Source organism: Tupaia chinensis, unplaced genomic scaffold (assembly GCF_000334495.1).
Source record: "Tupaia chinensis unplaced genomic scaffold, TupChi_1.0 Scaffold000078_1, whole genome shotgun sequence".
NCBI classification, from domain to species: Eukaryota; Metazoa; Chordata; class Mammalia; order Scandentia; family Tupaiidae; genus Tupaia; species Tupaia belangeri.
In genome coordinates, this window is record NW_006159539.1 from 1,761,619 (window position 1) to 1,777,048 (window position 15,430).

Below are 15,430 nucleotides of genomic sequence, written 5' to 3' on the forward strand. Positions count from 1 at the left end.
GGCCGGGCTGCGGCCGTTGGCGCTGTGGCCCCAGGTCGGCCCACCTGCCTGCATCTGCGCCGCCCGCTCCCTGGTCTGAGCCGCCGCTTCTCAGCCTTGGTTCCTGCGAGCACTTCTCACTGGACTCGCTGCTCCCCTTTGGCTCTCAAAAAAACCATCCTCTTACCATATGGACGTCGGGACTCCTGCGGGCTGCTCCCTCCCACGTCCCAGATTTTCTTCCCTTAGCCACTGCCTGAGATCACCCCGACGTGTATTCATTCTCTCTCTCCCTCTCTCTCTCTCTCTCTCTCTCCCCCCCTCCCCCCTGCCTCGCGCTATCATAGTCTCAGGTTTTTCCTGTTTGTGTTCATTGTCTCTACCTGAGGCTAGTACCTTGTTCTGGTGCTGTTGTCTCAAGACCTGGGACAAGGCCTGTTCTTTAGCGGACCCCCGGTTTCATGGAATGCATGCTGGCTCTTACCTGGAATTCCCAGCATTTAACACTTTCTAGGTGCTCCCACAACGGAAGGACTGGATGGCCGTCCGTAATTGGATGGGGAATTGTGTGTGTGTGATGTGTACTAGAGGCAGAGCCTCAGGGTGTGCAACCTTCGGAGTGGCACAAGGCTGCTGGCTTAGAAGGGCCCAGCGCCTGGTGTAATGTTCTGTCTGTGTTCAGATTCATTTTTCAACAAGGGGCCTTGCATTTCTATTTCGGGCTGATCCTGACTAGAGGCACCTCTCCCTTGTACCTAGCGTCTCCAGCCACACCATCTCCAGGAAGGCCTTGACCTATTGATCCTCTTCAGTGACAAAATACAGAGCAACAGGGAGCTGGTACATTCGCTGAGGGACATTTTTAACGTCTTTCTTCATTTACTTCTGAGATACTGTATCAGGCTGTGGTGCTGCTTGGCCTTGAAGGAGGTCACAGATTCTATGCTAGAAAGGGGTCCAATTCTGGGATCCTGTACTGGCACTGTCGCTGGATTGCACACACAAGTGATTTGCCACTTTATCTTGCCTCTGGTCCCCAGGATCTTAACAGGTGTGGCCACCACAGACAAGGATTTGCCACAAAGGAGAACAAACTGCACCGAATTTGGTAGCACTTTGGGAAATAAGATGCCCTGAACAAATTATTTAACTAAGCCTTATTTTGTTATCTCTAAATTAAGGGAATACAGAGCTCACTAAGTTGCAAGGGTTTTTTTTTTATTATTATTATTAGTTCTATAGAAGTATATATGAACCTTTGGGAACCAGCAGTTAGCGTAATGGCTATGTCGCTGGACTCCCACGTAGTCGACTGCGGTTCGTGTCCCGGACCCGGTGGCTTAAAACTCATGCCGGGTGCGTGTGCGTGTGTGCCCAAGATCCCGAGAGGAGAATGGAGGAGAAGGGATTGTGGCGTGACCATCCCCCCTGGGGGGTGATTTCTCGCTTTCTGTCTCTATGTCTCTCTCTGTCTGTCTGGCAAGTGCACGCGCCCTACAGTGAAAATCTCTCAAAAAAAAAAAAAAAGTATATATGAACCTTAAACTCAGAATTATTTTTTAAGCTTCTGCTAAGTATCAAACCCTAAGAGAACTAGAAAAATGCATAGATACCTCTGAATTTAGGAACCTTAACATTTAACATGGGAAACGGAACAGTTTTCTAGTGTGTTAGGCTGCACATAACAAAACTGTGACAAACTGTCTTTGGCAATAAGGGCCTCTATTACTTCACAGAACAGGAAGTCCAGAGCCAGGGCAGTATTGAGGATTGGTTGATTTCAGCCTTACGAATATCCTTGACTTCCCTCACGTGCCATTGGCCAAAGCTGTTACATCCTTAAACCAATGGCAGGGAAGTAGATGGGATCATTCATTGGGCTTCCAATCATCTGGGATGTTGCAGATGTTGGCAAGTCACCACAATGTCTAACACAGACACAGAAATAAAGGAAAGGCAACATCTGGTCACACGTGATAAGAGGTTCAGACTACTTCACTTCTCTATATCAAGGGGGCAGAAATTCATCCCAGAAATTACTTGCATAAGAGTATGGCCATGTTCAGAGAATTATCTAAGAGCCCAGTTGATTATTCAGCAAAGCAGGGACTAAGAGAAAGACAATGTCGAGCTGTTAGGCCCAGCCGTGGTGAAGTACACTGCTGAGACACTGCGTTCCATGAACTGGAACCACGTGGGAGGCCTGGGTTCAATTCCCAGTCCAGCCTCAAGGCTGGGTGCAATGGCATATGCCCATAATCCCAGTGACTCAAGAGGCTGAGGCGGGAGGATTGTGAGCTCACAGCCATCCTGAGCAACATAATGAGACACTGTCTAAAAAGACCTGGGCGTGGCAGCACACACCAGCAGTCCCAACTGGGACATTGAGGCAGGAGGACTGACCAGCAAGACCTTGTCTTTAAAATAAATAATTGAGCTGTTGTATAGCCATTAGAAAAAAATCAATATGGAGTTCCTCAAAACACTAAAACCAGAACTACCAGGTGACCCAGCAATCCCACTACTGGTGTATTCCCAAAGGAAAGAAAGGTGTGTGTTGAAGAGAGATGTGTACTCCACGTTTATGGCGGCCTGTTCATAATAGTCAAGATTTGGGATCACCCGAGGTGTCCGTCGACAAATGAATGGGTGAAGAGAATGGGGCAGGGACAGCGATTTGTGCTTAACAATGGGACGTGTTCTTAGGAACGCATCACTAGGCAGTTTTGTCACTGGACGGACGTCATTGAGGACACATAACAGACCTAGACGGCGTCGCCTACCACACACCTAGGCTCGGTGGCAGGGCCTACGCTCTTTATGGGCCACCACTGTATCTGTAGTCCAACACAAACAACGTGCCCTTGTGTGGTGCGAGACTGCACACACAGTGGCATGCTCTTCGCTGTGTCAAAGAACGAAGTCCTGTTACCTATAGCAACGTGGATTCGCCTGGAAGACATTAGGTTGAGTGAAATTAGGACACAAAGACAATTACTGCATGTTCTCATTCACATGTAGAAACTAAAAATATTGGTCTCAGAAGTAGAGAGTACAATAGTGGTTTCCAGGGGCTGGGAGAGGGACGAGGGAGAGGGAGAGGTTGGATTACCAGATACAAGATTATGGTTAGACAGGAGGAATAAGTCCTAATGTTCAATAGCACAGCAGAGTGACTAGACTAACAATAATGTGTGTCTCGAAATAGCTAGAAGAGAGGATTTTGAATGCTCCGAACACAAATGACAGTCTTTAAAAAGAAAAAGAATTACTTATTTATTATTATTCAGTTTGACCAAAAAGAGAAAGCCTCCAGGTCCAGGACTCGAACCACGCCCCCTCGCCACCCCAGAAATGACATTCTTTGTCATTTAGAGTGATCTATATGCTACTGATCCTGATGTCAGCATTCACATTGTACGTATGTATCAAAATATCATGCGGTAGGACCAGCAGGTGGCATGGAGGTTATGGTGCTAGATCCCACATGGGCAGTTGCGTGGTTCAAGTCATGGACCTGGTGGCTTGAAAATCATGCTGGGCATGTCTGCATGTTGTCCAAAACCCCAAGAGGAGAGTGGAGGAGAAGGGATTGCAACCAGGTCATCCCCTCTGGGGCAGGGGGTGATTTCTTCCTTTCCCTCTGTCTATTTGTCTCTGTCTGTTGAGCACAAAAGCCCTATAGCAAAAAAAAAAACTGTACTCCATAAAAATCTGCAATGATTATGCATCAGTTTTTTTTTAATGTTAAAATAATCAAGATGTTATTTGCAACCAGATTTTGGAGGCCCGAAATACCATACCAGGGACTGGATTAATCTGGAATCAGTATACAAAACAGACTGCAGTGGGGAATCAGAAAAGGTGTGCACCCCAGATTGGAGACCTGGCCTGTCATTGGTCCAACAGGGAATAGGGCGAGTCACACCCAGCTCTGAGGCCCTCCAAAGAGAACCGCAGAGAGCCTGGGTTGAGTCCAAGTCAATCATGAGAAAAACAGAAGCAGGGGAAGTGGCCGTGGGCACAGAAAGGACCACGCTGATTCTAGAGACATTTCTGCTAGAACTGCCCGGTCTTAGAGACGAAGAGGGGATAAGAATACGTGCGTTCTGTCTGATTTAATGTGCCATGTTTAAATTTCTAGCATTAGAGAAGAATGGACTGTGGCATGAACACGCCCCCTCGGAGGGCAGTTTCTCCACCTGCCAAGGTTCAAAGAGACCTGGCAACTTGAAACTCACGCCAGGCGCATGTATGTGCGTGCCCAAAGTCCCTGGAGGAGATGGATGGGACCGTGGCAAGGCCAGCCCTCCGAGGGGGTGATTTTTCACTCTTCCTCTCTCTGACTCTCTCTCTGTAGCGAACGCATGCCCCCTATGGCAAAAACAAAATTGACAAAAATATAGAATTATTGATTAATTTGGAGGTGTGACAATAGTATTGTTACTATAGTTTTAACCATAAACTTTATCTTTTGGAGATATTTATAAAGTGATTTAAAAAAAAATCAAAGATTTGATTAAATTACTGGGTTGTCAGGAACGTCATGATGCATTTTTTTAATAGAAAAATATGTCATGGGGCCAGCAGGTGGCATGGTGGTTAAGGGCGCTGGACTCTCACATGGCTGACCACGGTTTGAGTCCTGGATGTGGTGGCTTGCTTTTTCACCTTCCGCCCACACATACAGACTCTCTCAGTCAAATTATAATAAGTAAATAATTCATTAATTAAAAAAAATATGTCATGACTTGTCTGATGACCGAATATTTACTCCCACTCTTTTTATAATGATGAAAGATGAAAGAGGACCCAGAGCCTTGGAGTTGGACGGATCATTCACGTCAGTTCATCCCTGGAATGGAGTAGCAGACCGCAGCCTTTAAAAGGGGTTGTGTGTTTATCAGAAAGGATTCGACAAAATGTTAACAAAGCTCCTTTCTTTGTTTTTAATCTGCCATAGGGTGTGTGCACTCACTGGAGAGAGACAGAGAGATGGCAGCAGGGCTAGAAAGCACCCCCCCCCGCCATGAAGATGACCGACCCGAATCCCTTCCATGCCGTTTCTCTTTTTGGTATTTTGGACACTCACACTCATGTGCCCAATGTGGTTTTCAAGCCGCTGGGTCTGGGACTCGAACTATGCAGTTGGCCATCTGGGATCCAGCTACCTTAACCATCTCATCACTGGCTGGCCCCAGGTCACTTCTTGATAGTCAATTTTTAATGCAATTTCAATTTTCTATCTGCTTATTTATACTTTTTGAAATATTTATATTGTGCACGTGTTATTTATGAAATTAACAAATTAAAAGTTTACACTGATTTATAGATACTTAATAGAAAGACATGTAAATCATAGAATTTCTCAGAGAAACTTTAAAGGGCCAGTAAATATGCCAATATGCCGCTTTTAAGGTTTTTTTGCAAGAGAGTGTGTGCACTTACCAGAGAGACACAGTGAGGGAGAAAGTGAGAAATCACCCCCCGGGGGTGATGGCCACACCACAGTGTCTTTTCTTCCATCCTCCTGGGATTTGGGGCACGTATATACACATACCCAACATGAAGCTGCCAAGTCTGGGACTAGAACCATAGTCAGTCATTTGGGAGTCTAGTACCTTAACCACCAGTGCCACTTGCTGAGTCCTAGGTTGGGTTTTTGTTCTTCTTGTTTTTTTTTCCCCATCACACTTAGACACCTGAAATAGATGCAGCGCAAAGGCTGAATTACAAATACTTAAACTTCAGGTCCCAGGACAAAGAGGCAATTCCATAGATGCTTACGAAGCTTTATCATTTAAAGCATCCACCTAGACCGAGGTAAAGGGAGGGCTATGAGCGGAGTTCCCTCCATCAGCGTGCTGCTATTGGGCCTTTCATCCAGCCCACACTCTCCCTCTGAAGAGCGGCCAGTGGGAATCAAGATCTCCCCCGTGTGCTCCAGGACTCCCAGTTGGAGCTGTTTCCAGGAGGAATCTACGGAAACACAGACTTGTTCTGTGTTGGGGGTTTGCTATATATAATCAGCTAATGCCTTATCAGACTTCTGAACAGCCAAAGTGCCCGGAATCTATATTCATCTCCCTGGTTCCATTTAGGGCTCATCTTGCAAGATATGAAAAATTCAGTAGCAACAAGCTTGGTCCTTCAGCCCTTACGGGCCAAGGGGAAGGCGGCCGGCTGGCTCAAGACGGGATATTTTTAACGTTTACAAACACGCTCCTCCGGCTGGAAGAGCAGGCCCCGCTCGGAGATGATGAAAACGAAACCTGGAATCTGTCTGTGGTAGCTCACCAGAGGCGTGGTCAGGGGCCTGGGAGTGGACTCTGGCTCCTGCGGTCACTTTCCGTGGATCATGTGACCAGTCATATGACGTTCTCCAACTTAGCCCCGGTTTCTTGTACGTCGAGAGGCACGTTGGGCAGGGTTTATATTTTCATCATTCAAATACTTGAATACTCGTTTCAACCCTGTGCAAGGCAGCTTGTTAGCACTGGAGGGATAAAGGGTCACGGAGTTTCTAGGCCTGAGGGCAGGACAGGCATGAACCCACAACAGACCAGACTGAAAACAGGATGGTGAGTGGTGCTTTCTGGCTATGGAATGCGAAAGGGTGGCAGGGGTAGAAGGGGTGGGGGTGAGAAGTATTTTGTCTCAAATAGGGACTGATTTGTTTGTTTTTAGTTTCCTACAGGGTACACACATACATAGTGCATTTTTCAAGCCGCCAGGTCCGGGACTTGAACTATGCAGTCGGCCATGGGGGATCTGGCTGCTTTACCTACCATGCCACCTGGCTGGCCCCAGGAACTGATTCATTTTCCTACTTCCTAAATATAACAGCTGTGTTATTTACTGTCCCTCTGGGTTTCCAGGAAGCCCAGAGCTGCTTTTAGCATGTTCTCCCCGAAGTAAACTCTGAACCACGAACTCCATGTGGGCAAGGTACTGATATTTTGGAGGTGACCTGGGAGCACTAACAGAGTACGAGGGGAACGAGACCAGGCAGCAAGGTGGGTTACCACGTAGGCAGCTGTAGCTCAGCTCCTCTGGAGAGTTCTGGGAACATCACAGAGTAGGCCTCAAAGTGGGCTGGCCCAGTGGCCTGCTGGTTAAGAGAGCTGGATCCTATGTGGCCAACCATGTGGTTTGAATCCTGAACCTGACATCTTGAAAAACACATCAAGTGGGACACAGCAGTTAAGGTGCTGACTCCCACATGGTCAACTGTGGTTCAAGTCCTGGACCCGACGACTTGAATATCATGCTGGGTGTGTGTGCATGTATGCCCAGACTCTCAGGAGTAGAATGGAGGAGAAGGGATTGAGGCATGGTCACCCCCCATGGTGATATGTTCTTGCTTGCTTTCTTGTCTCTGGTGATCGCACACACCCTATGGCAAAAACAAACAAACAAACAAACAAACAAAGGAAGAAGGAAGGAAGGAAGGAAGGAAGGAAGGAAGGAAAGAAGGAAAGAAAGAAGGAAAGAAGGAAAGAAGGAAAGAAGGAAAGAAGGAAAGAAGGAAAGAAGGAAAGAAGGAAAGAAGGAAAGAAGGAAAGAAGGAAAGAAGGAAAGAAGGAAAGAAGGAAAGAAGGAAAGAAGGAAAGAAGGAAAGAAGGAAAGAAGGAAAGAAGGAAAGAAGGAAAGAAGGAAAGAAGGAAAGAAGGAAAGAAGGAAAGAAGGAAAGAAGGAAAGAAGGAAAGAAGGAAAGAAGGAAAGAAGGAAAGAAGGAAAGAAGGAAAGAAGGAAAGAAGGAAAGAAGGAAAGAAGGAAAGAAGGAAAGAAGGAAAGAAGGAAAGAAGGAAAGAAGGAAAGAAAGAAAGAAAGGGGAAAGAAGAACACACTAAGCATAGGTGTGTGTCCCCCAAATCCCAACACGATGGAGAAATGGAGATGGAGGGTTGCATCTTGGCCACGCCCCCACTGGGGGTGCTTTCTCCCTCTCCCTCCCCCTCTCGTCCTCTCCCTACCTGGTGAGGGCATGTACTCTCTGGCAAAATAAAAATTAAAAATAAGGAGGGCTATGACTGGAAGTTCCCGTGACTGTCGAAAGGCAGCTGATGTGTGCGCTAACTCCCCACCCCTCGGAAGGAGCTGCTTCCGGGACGCCTACCCCCGGGCTCCTCCAGCTTGCGGCAGCGTGCCTGACGGCACCCTGGTAACGGGATCACAAGTGCTGGCCACCAGATTGTCGACCCTGGTTTTCATGTATTTATTTATTGCTATAGGGCATGTACACTCTACAGAGAAAGACAGAGAGGGAAAGTGAAAGATCACTCCCCGGGGGGATGGCCACACTGCAGTCCCTCCTCCTTCATTCTTTGTTTCACAATTTGGGGCACACGCACACACCCAGCGTGCTTTTCAACCTAGTTGTGGACTCGAACCACAGTCAGTCACATGAGATGCAGCCGCCTTAACCACCACGCCACCTACCGAGTTTCCTCGTTCTACTTTGAAAGGATGGAACAGGGCTGGCTGGTGGCTGAGGTGGCTGGATCCCACATGGCCGACCACACGCTTCCAGTCCTGGGGTCTCTTTGTAAAACCAGTTTAGCCTGTACCCTAGCCAATGCCCACACTTAGGACTGTTTTTAATTGTCCTCTTTAATCTTATTTTATTATTCTTACTGGATTATGTCTTTGTTTTTCTTTTTCTATAGGGTATATGTGATATATATGTATGTATATATATACATGTACACACACACACATGTGTGTATATACTAGACAGAAAAGGGGGGCTATGGTGAGAAATCACCCCCCCCCCCATAGGGGATGCCCCACTGCAGTCCCATCTCTCTCATTCTCTCAGCACACGCCCTGCATGATTTTCGAGCTGCAGGGTCCAGGACTCAAACTGAGTAGGTGGCCATATAGGATCCAGCCGCCTTAACCTCCGCGCCACCTGCTGGCCTATGGATTATGTCTTTTCGCATGACTCCTTAGGTCCTTGCTGGAAAGAAGTTACTAGAAAACAAACGACCAAACCCCAGCTATTGATATCGCCCGTATTCATGGCTGCCAATCATCTCCCCATCTCGGGGAACACCCCGCTGAAGATAGGGCTGGACTTAGCACGCGTGGCCAGGACAGGCTTTGTTCGTCACTACTGAGAGTAGGGGACAGAGCTGAGCTCCAGTCCAGGTTGTGCAGAGGTCACTGGGCATCGTGGGAGCTGGGGGGAGCAGGGACGAAGCGAGAAGTTACGAAGGGTCGGTCAGTGTAGATGCGCTCATGGTCCCTCGGGCCAGCTGTGCCTGCTGTCTGGCAGTTATCCAAGTCTGAACTGTATTCCCCCCCGGACTGGAGACAAGGCCTGTCCTTCTTGATTATGACACCTCAGAGGGGGTGGCTTTCGGGTCCTGGAGAGAGAAAGACACTGCTGACTGGCAGGAGACACACAGACTGTGCATCTTAAAGCGACGCTCCAGCCCCGATTTTAAGCCCTTTTTAGTAGATGTTCTGTGAACGGGGGTGGGGGGTTATCTTAGATGTTGGTTAACACAAACAGGACTGTTTTTTTTCTTTCTTTCTTTTTTTTTTTTTTGATGGTTCTGAGCTTTTCCAGAGACTTGAAAGGGGACTGGGTTCTCCCAGGGACACAGGGACATCACCTTAGGCTGCCAGAAGCCATGCTAAAGTTTGTCCCTGAGAGCTGGGGTTGGACCGGTTCGTGCTGAGCATTTTCACAGCTCTGTTTCCACGTCATGACCCCCACCTGCTCGGTGCGGGAGGACCCCCCTCTGTGGACCCTGGAGCGAGGGTGCAGGCATTTGATGGAGCTCCACCTTCTCCAGGAGGCTTCAGTGAGCAGTAAGAGGAGGCCCGGCTCAGAGAAACTGATCCCCAGATAGCATGGTGGTGGAGACGGCAGTATTTGGGGGCAGTGAGGCTACCGTTCTCGGGCGTGTGGCAAGCCTGGATCTCAGAGTGTAAGCATTGCAAGCCGAAGAGCTCCCTGCACCTGAGACCACGTGGCCGGCCAGGGCAAAGGCTGGCCGCTGGGGCCCTCTGTCAGGGACAGGAGGCAAAGGGACGGTCTCTTTGGAGCACCCCGTATGGCCCCGGACACCAAGGAGAAGTGGTTCTGTGGCCCAGCAGCCCAAGCCAAGTATGGGGGAAGATCTGAAGCTGCGCAACAGTGGCATAATAACCAGCATGGATCGTAAAGGTGCTGGGCAGAGGCTGGCATGAGGTTAAGGCAGGTGGGCCCTGCATGGCCGACAGCGCAGTCTGAGTCCTGGGTCCTGCAGTTTGAGAGAGAATGCAGGTGCATGTACGGCATGCGTGCGTGTGTGCCCCAAGTCCAGACAGCAGAGTGGAGGAGAGGGATCGCAACCTGGCCCTCCCCCTCGGGGAGGCTGACTGCTCACTCCTCTCTCCATTTCTCTCTTTGGCGAACACACACACACCTTGTAGCAAATATTTTTAAATAAATAAAAAATACACATGCTACATGTTTCTAGGGGTCTGTTATTTTTCACAATGGAATACATGTGGTATTTCCTGGTTCATCTCTGTTCTTGGCTCAGTCTCTCTCCCCACATGACCTCCTCCACATCAGTTACCATTTATGACATGACCCGAATTTCTGTTTCCACAGCAGGCCTTTTTTTTTTTTTTAAAGGATTATTTAATTTTATTATTTTTCAAGAATTATTTTTATATTTCTCTTTATTTATTTATTTATTAAATTTGACCAGAGAGTGACAGGAAAGAGAGAGAGGGAAAGTGAGAAAGCAAGCCAAGATCCAGGACTTGAACCAAGGTCAGCCATGTGGGACTCCAGTGCCCTTAACCACCAAGCCACTTGCCAGCCCCCAATTTTTTTTTTTTTTTTTTTTGAGAGAGAGAAAGTTTTACTACAGGGCACGTGCGCTTGCTGGAGAGACAGAGACAGAAAGCAAGAAATCACCCCCCAGGGAGCATGGCCATGCCACAATCTCTTCTCCATTCTCCTCTCAGGATTTTGGGCACACATGCACACATGCCTGGCACGAGTTTTAAGCCACTGGGTCCAGGACTCGAACCACTGTTGGCTACATGGGAGTCTAGCAATGTAACCATTATACTATCTGCTGGTCCCTTGTTATTATTATTTTTTTAATTTGACTAGAGAGAGAGAAAAGGGGAAAGTGAGATAGCAAAGCAACCAAGTCTGGGACTCGATCTTCAGTTGGTCCTGTGGGAGTCCAGTGCCTTAACCACTATGCCACCTGCAAGAGGGCACATGTGTTCACCAGAGAGGGACAGAGGGAGAGTGAGGACACGCCTCCTATGGGGAATGGTCACCTTGCAATCCTTCTCCATTCCCCATCCTGGCGGGACTTTAGGCATGCGCCCACAGGCACCTACAGTGTTTTTCAAGTCACCAGGGTCGGGATTCAAACTGCTTGGTTGGAAACGTGGGCCCTCACACCCTTAACCACTAGGCTGCGGGGCAGGCCCACTGAGCATTCTTTTTTAATGATGACCTCAGTAGCCGCGTGGAAAGGTGTCTGTGTGTGGACTATGGTTCTGGAAGGTGGCCTCTTCCCCAGGGCCTCCAGGTGGCCTTTCCCTGACCTCACCACTGTTGTCCTGTCACAGAGTGAACACGTCTGTCACCAGCACGAAACTAACAGCTGACCCATCTGTCTGGGCGTTTAAGGAGTAAGAGAAGTTAAGGTGTGTCGAGCTTCCAGCCAAGACAGAACCTAGTTCCCCTGAAACGACTTCCCTTCTCGGGCGTGAGAATTACGGTGCCAATGTAATATCAGTCTCTGGAACTTTTCCCATACCCCTAAGCTCCCCCAGATCCAGCTTTGGGGGAAGGCCATCCGGGTGGGAGTGGGGAGTGGTGCTGAGGGCAGAGGCCGGCGTGAGACCTCATGTTGGTTCTCACCAGGCGCTGGGATGGGTCGGGGCCCGCTTGTATGTGGGTGTGTCAGGTATTCTGGGAATTCATGTCAAACCAAATCACTTCTCTCTAACAGGAAGGTCTGAATCACAAGACACTGATAAGCTGTCTGAACCCCTGCCCTACTCTCTGGAGCGTCCCATTCCTGGCTCCCCGGTCTGCCCCAGGAGTCAGTGTACCCCTGTGGGAGCAGTGTCCAGCTCCAGCTAGAGAGGGTGAGTTCATAATAGCACCCACCCCGCCCACGCCCCTGGGCTACCCCCACCCCAGACAGGCGGGCTGGGTCACAGGGCCGCTCAGGGCGGCATAGCCCCGTACAGAAGAGCTGTGGGAAGCATGCCCAGTGATCCCGCAGCTCGGGGACCGCAGTACTCGCTCTCTGAGCCACGTCAGCAAGGACTCTCCCACATTCAGGAAGCTCCGGAGGGAACGTGTGAAAAAGCTCACCCTGCAAACAAAAATAGCACCTTTCCACAAAATCTGGCCAGTGACAGGCTTCCTCAGAGCATCAGACTTACCCGGCCACTTGCCTGGCATGGAGTGACATGCTAGCTCGCCCTGCTAAGGGCAGACCAACTGCACAGGACTGAGCGCATTACTCAAGTGCAGAGTTCCTGATCTGGGGGCTGCAGCCAGCCCACGCTCCGTGCTTCGAGCCATCTCTTGGGGGCTGCCTGCTCCTTTCCTTATCTGCACAAAGGCGTATGAATTCGTGGTGGCTCTGGTGGGGACACTGGGTCCAGAGGGGACAGTGACCATCTCAGGTAGAGGCCTAAGTTCCTGTTCTACCGTCATTGTCTCCTTTTCTTTTTCTTTCAATTTGTTGGAGGATATATGAACAGAGAGAGAGAGAGGGAGGGAGGGAGTGGGATAGCATCCCTTCTAGAGGATGGCATGCCACAACTCCTTCCCCATTTCTCCCTCCTTTTGAGATCCTGGAATATGCACCCAGTGTGTGTTTTTAAGCCACCAGGTCTGGGATTTGAACCATGCATTTGGCCATGAGGGATCCAGCCACTCTTACCACCTTGCCACCAGCTGGCCCGGTCCTCTCCTTTTCTGTACCTCCTACAAAACATCAGCTTATTGCCTCAGAATACTACCTGATCGTTTATTCAGTAAACGCAGATTGTCCATCGTCTCTGGGCAGGGCGGGGCTCTGTCAGGACGCTGTATCAGAGAACATTTCCCAAGAGAAAACAGACGGCATTCTTAGATTCAAGGAGGAGGTTAACAAAACCCACATTCATTAAGGTGTAGGTGTGGGGGAGCCGTAGGGATAGCTCAGTAACTAGGACTAGTCCGTGCGTGCCCAAGAACCCGAGAGGAGAATGGAGGAGAAGGGCTTGTGGCATGGCCATCCCCCCTGGGGGATGATTTCTTGCTTTCTGTCTTTCTCTCTCTGTCTTTCCGGTGAATGCACATGCCCTATAGCAAAAACCTCTCTTAAAAAAATAAATAAAAGGTAAAAAAAATCCTAGAGCTCGTTGTCACTAAGCTGTCACCATCCCTAGGGTTGAAAAGCTGGACCTGGAGTACGAGAAATCTGGCAGAGCACGGGAGTCTCAGGCCCTGCAGATCTGCAGACCATCAACAGTCTGCGATGATATCCGAATGGCAATGGAAAGTAGTGTTCAGGGGCCAGCAGATGGCTCAGTGGTTACGTCCCTGGACTCCCATATGGCTGACCACGGTTTGAGTCCTAGACCCAGCGGCTTGAAAATCATGCCTGACGTGTGTGAATGTGCATCCAGGAAACCAGGAGGAGAATGAAGACGGGATTACAGGATGGCCATTTCCCTGGAGGGTTATTTCTTACTTTCCCTCTCACTGTCTCTGTCCTCTTTTTCTCTGGCAAGAGCACGTGCCTATGGCAAAAACCTCTTAAAAAATAAACAGATGTTTAGAAACGTGTACAACTTAACATCGCCATAACATTGAAGCAGGTGATCAGCGCCAGCTAATGTAGTTTGGAGCTCAGGTTTGTTTGTTTGTTTTAGTTTCGTTTTTAAGATTTGTTTACGGAGCCAGCAGGTGGCGTGGTGGTTAAGGCGCTGGACACGCCCACATGGCAGATCACGGTTTAAGTCCAGGACCTGGTGGCTTGCTTTCTTACCTTCCCTCTCTCTCTCTGTTTCTCTCTCTAGTCAATTTAAAATAAATAAATGAATAAATATAAAATTTTTAAAGATGTATTTATTTGTCATAATTTTCAAGCTACTCAGTCCAGGATTCAAACCAAGGTCGGCCATGTGGGAATCCAACGAACCATGCATTTGGCCATGAGGGATCCAGCCACTCTTACCACCTTGCCACCAGCTGGCCCGGTCCTCTCCTTTTCTGTACCTCCTACAAAACATCAGCTTATTGCCTCAGAATACTACCTGATCGTTTATTCAGTAAACGCAGATTGTCCATCGTCTCTGGGCAGGGCGGGGCTCTGTCAGGACGCTGTATCAGAGAACATTTCCCAAGAGAAAACAGACGGCATTCTTAGATTCAAGGAGGAGGTTAACAAAACCCACATTCATTAAGGTGTAGGTGTGGGGGAGCCGTAGGGATAGCTCAGTAACTAGGACTAGTCCGTGCGTGCCCAAGAACCCGAGAGGAGAATGGAGGAGAAGGGCTTGTGGCATGGCCATCCCCCCTGGGGGATGATTTCTTGCTTTCTGTCTTTCTCTCTCTGCCTTTCCGGTGAATGCACATGCCCTATAGCAAAAACCTCTCTTAAAAAAATAAATAAAAGGTAAAAAAAATCCTAGAGCTCGTTGTCACTAAGCTGTCACCATCCCTAGGGTTGAAAAGCTGGACCTGGAGTACGAGAAATCTGGCAGAGCACGGGAGTCTCAGGCCCTGCAGATCTGCAGACCATCAACAGTCTGCGATGATATCCGAATGGCAATGGAAAGTAGTGTTCAGGGGCCAGCAGATGGCTCAGTGGTTACGTCCCTGGACTCCCATATGGCTGACCACGGTTTGAGTCCTAGACCCAGCGGCTTGAAAATCATGCCTGACGTGTGTGAATGTGCATCCAGGAAACCAGGAGGAGAATGAAGACGGGATTACAGGATGGCCATTTCCCTGGAGGGTTATTTCTTACTTTCCCTCTCACTGTCTCTGTCCTCTTTTTCTCTGGCAAGAGCACGTGCCTATGGCAAAAACCTCTTAAAAAATAAACAGATGTTTAGAAACGTGTACAACTTAACATCGCCATAACATTGAAGCAGGTGATCAGCGCCAGCTAATGTAGTTTGGAGCTCAGGTTTGTTTGTTTGTTTTAGTTTCGTTTTTAAGATTTGTTTACGGAGCCAGCAGGTGGCGTGGTGGTTAAGGCGCTGGACACGCCCACATGGCAGATCACGGTTTAAGTCCAGGACCTGGTGGCTTGCTTTCTTACCTTCCCTCTCTCTCTCTGTTTCTCTCTCTAGTCAATTTAAAATAAATAAATGAATAAATATAAAATTTTTAAAGATGTATTTATTTGTCATAATTTTCAAGCTACTCAGTCCAGGATTCAAACCAAGGTCGGCCATGTGGGAATCC

General features: G+C 48.6%; 1 long non-coding RNA gene across 1 annotated transcript; it reads left to right on the top strand.

Moving 5' to 3' along the window:
• The first annotated feature begins 6,368 nt into the window (after positions 1–6,368).
• Positions 6,369–13,568, top strand: LOC106734101 (uncharacterized). Its single transcript, XR_001369846.2, has 4 exons — positions 6,369–6,560; positions 11,578–11,655; positions 11,964–12,102; positions 13,402–13,568. It is a non-coding gene; the product is annotated as an uncharacterized LOC106734101 (long non-coding RNA).
• Positions 13,569–15,430: the final 1,862 nt, after the last annotated feature.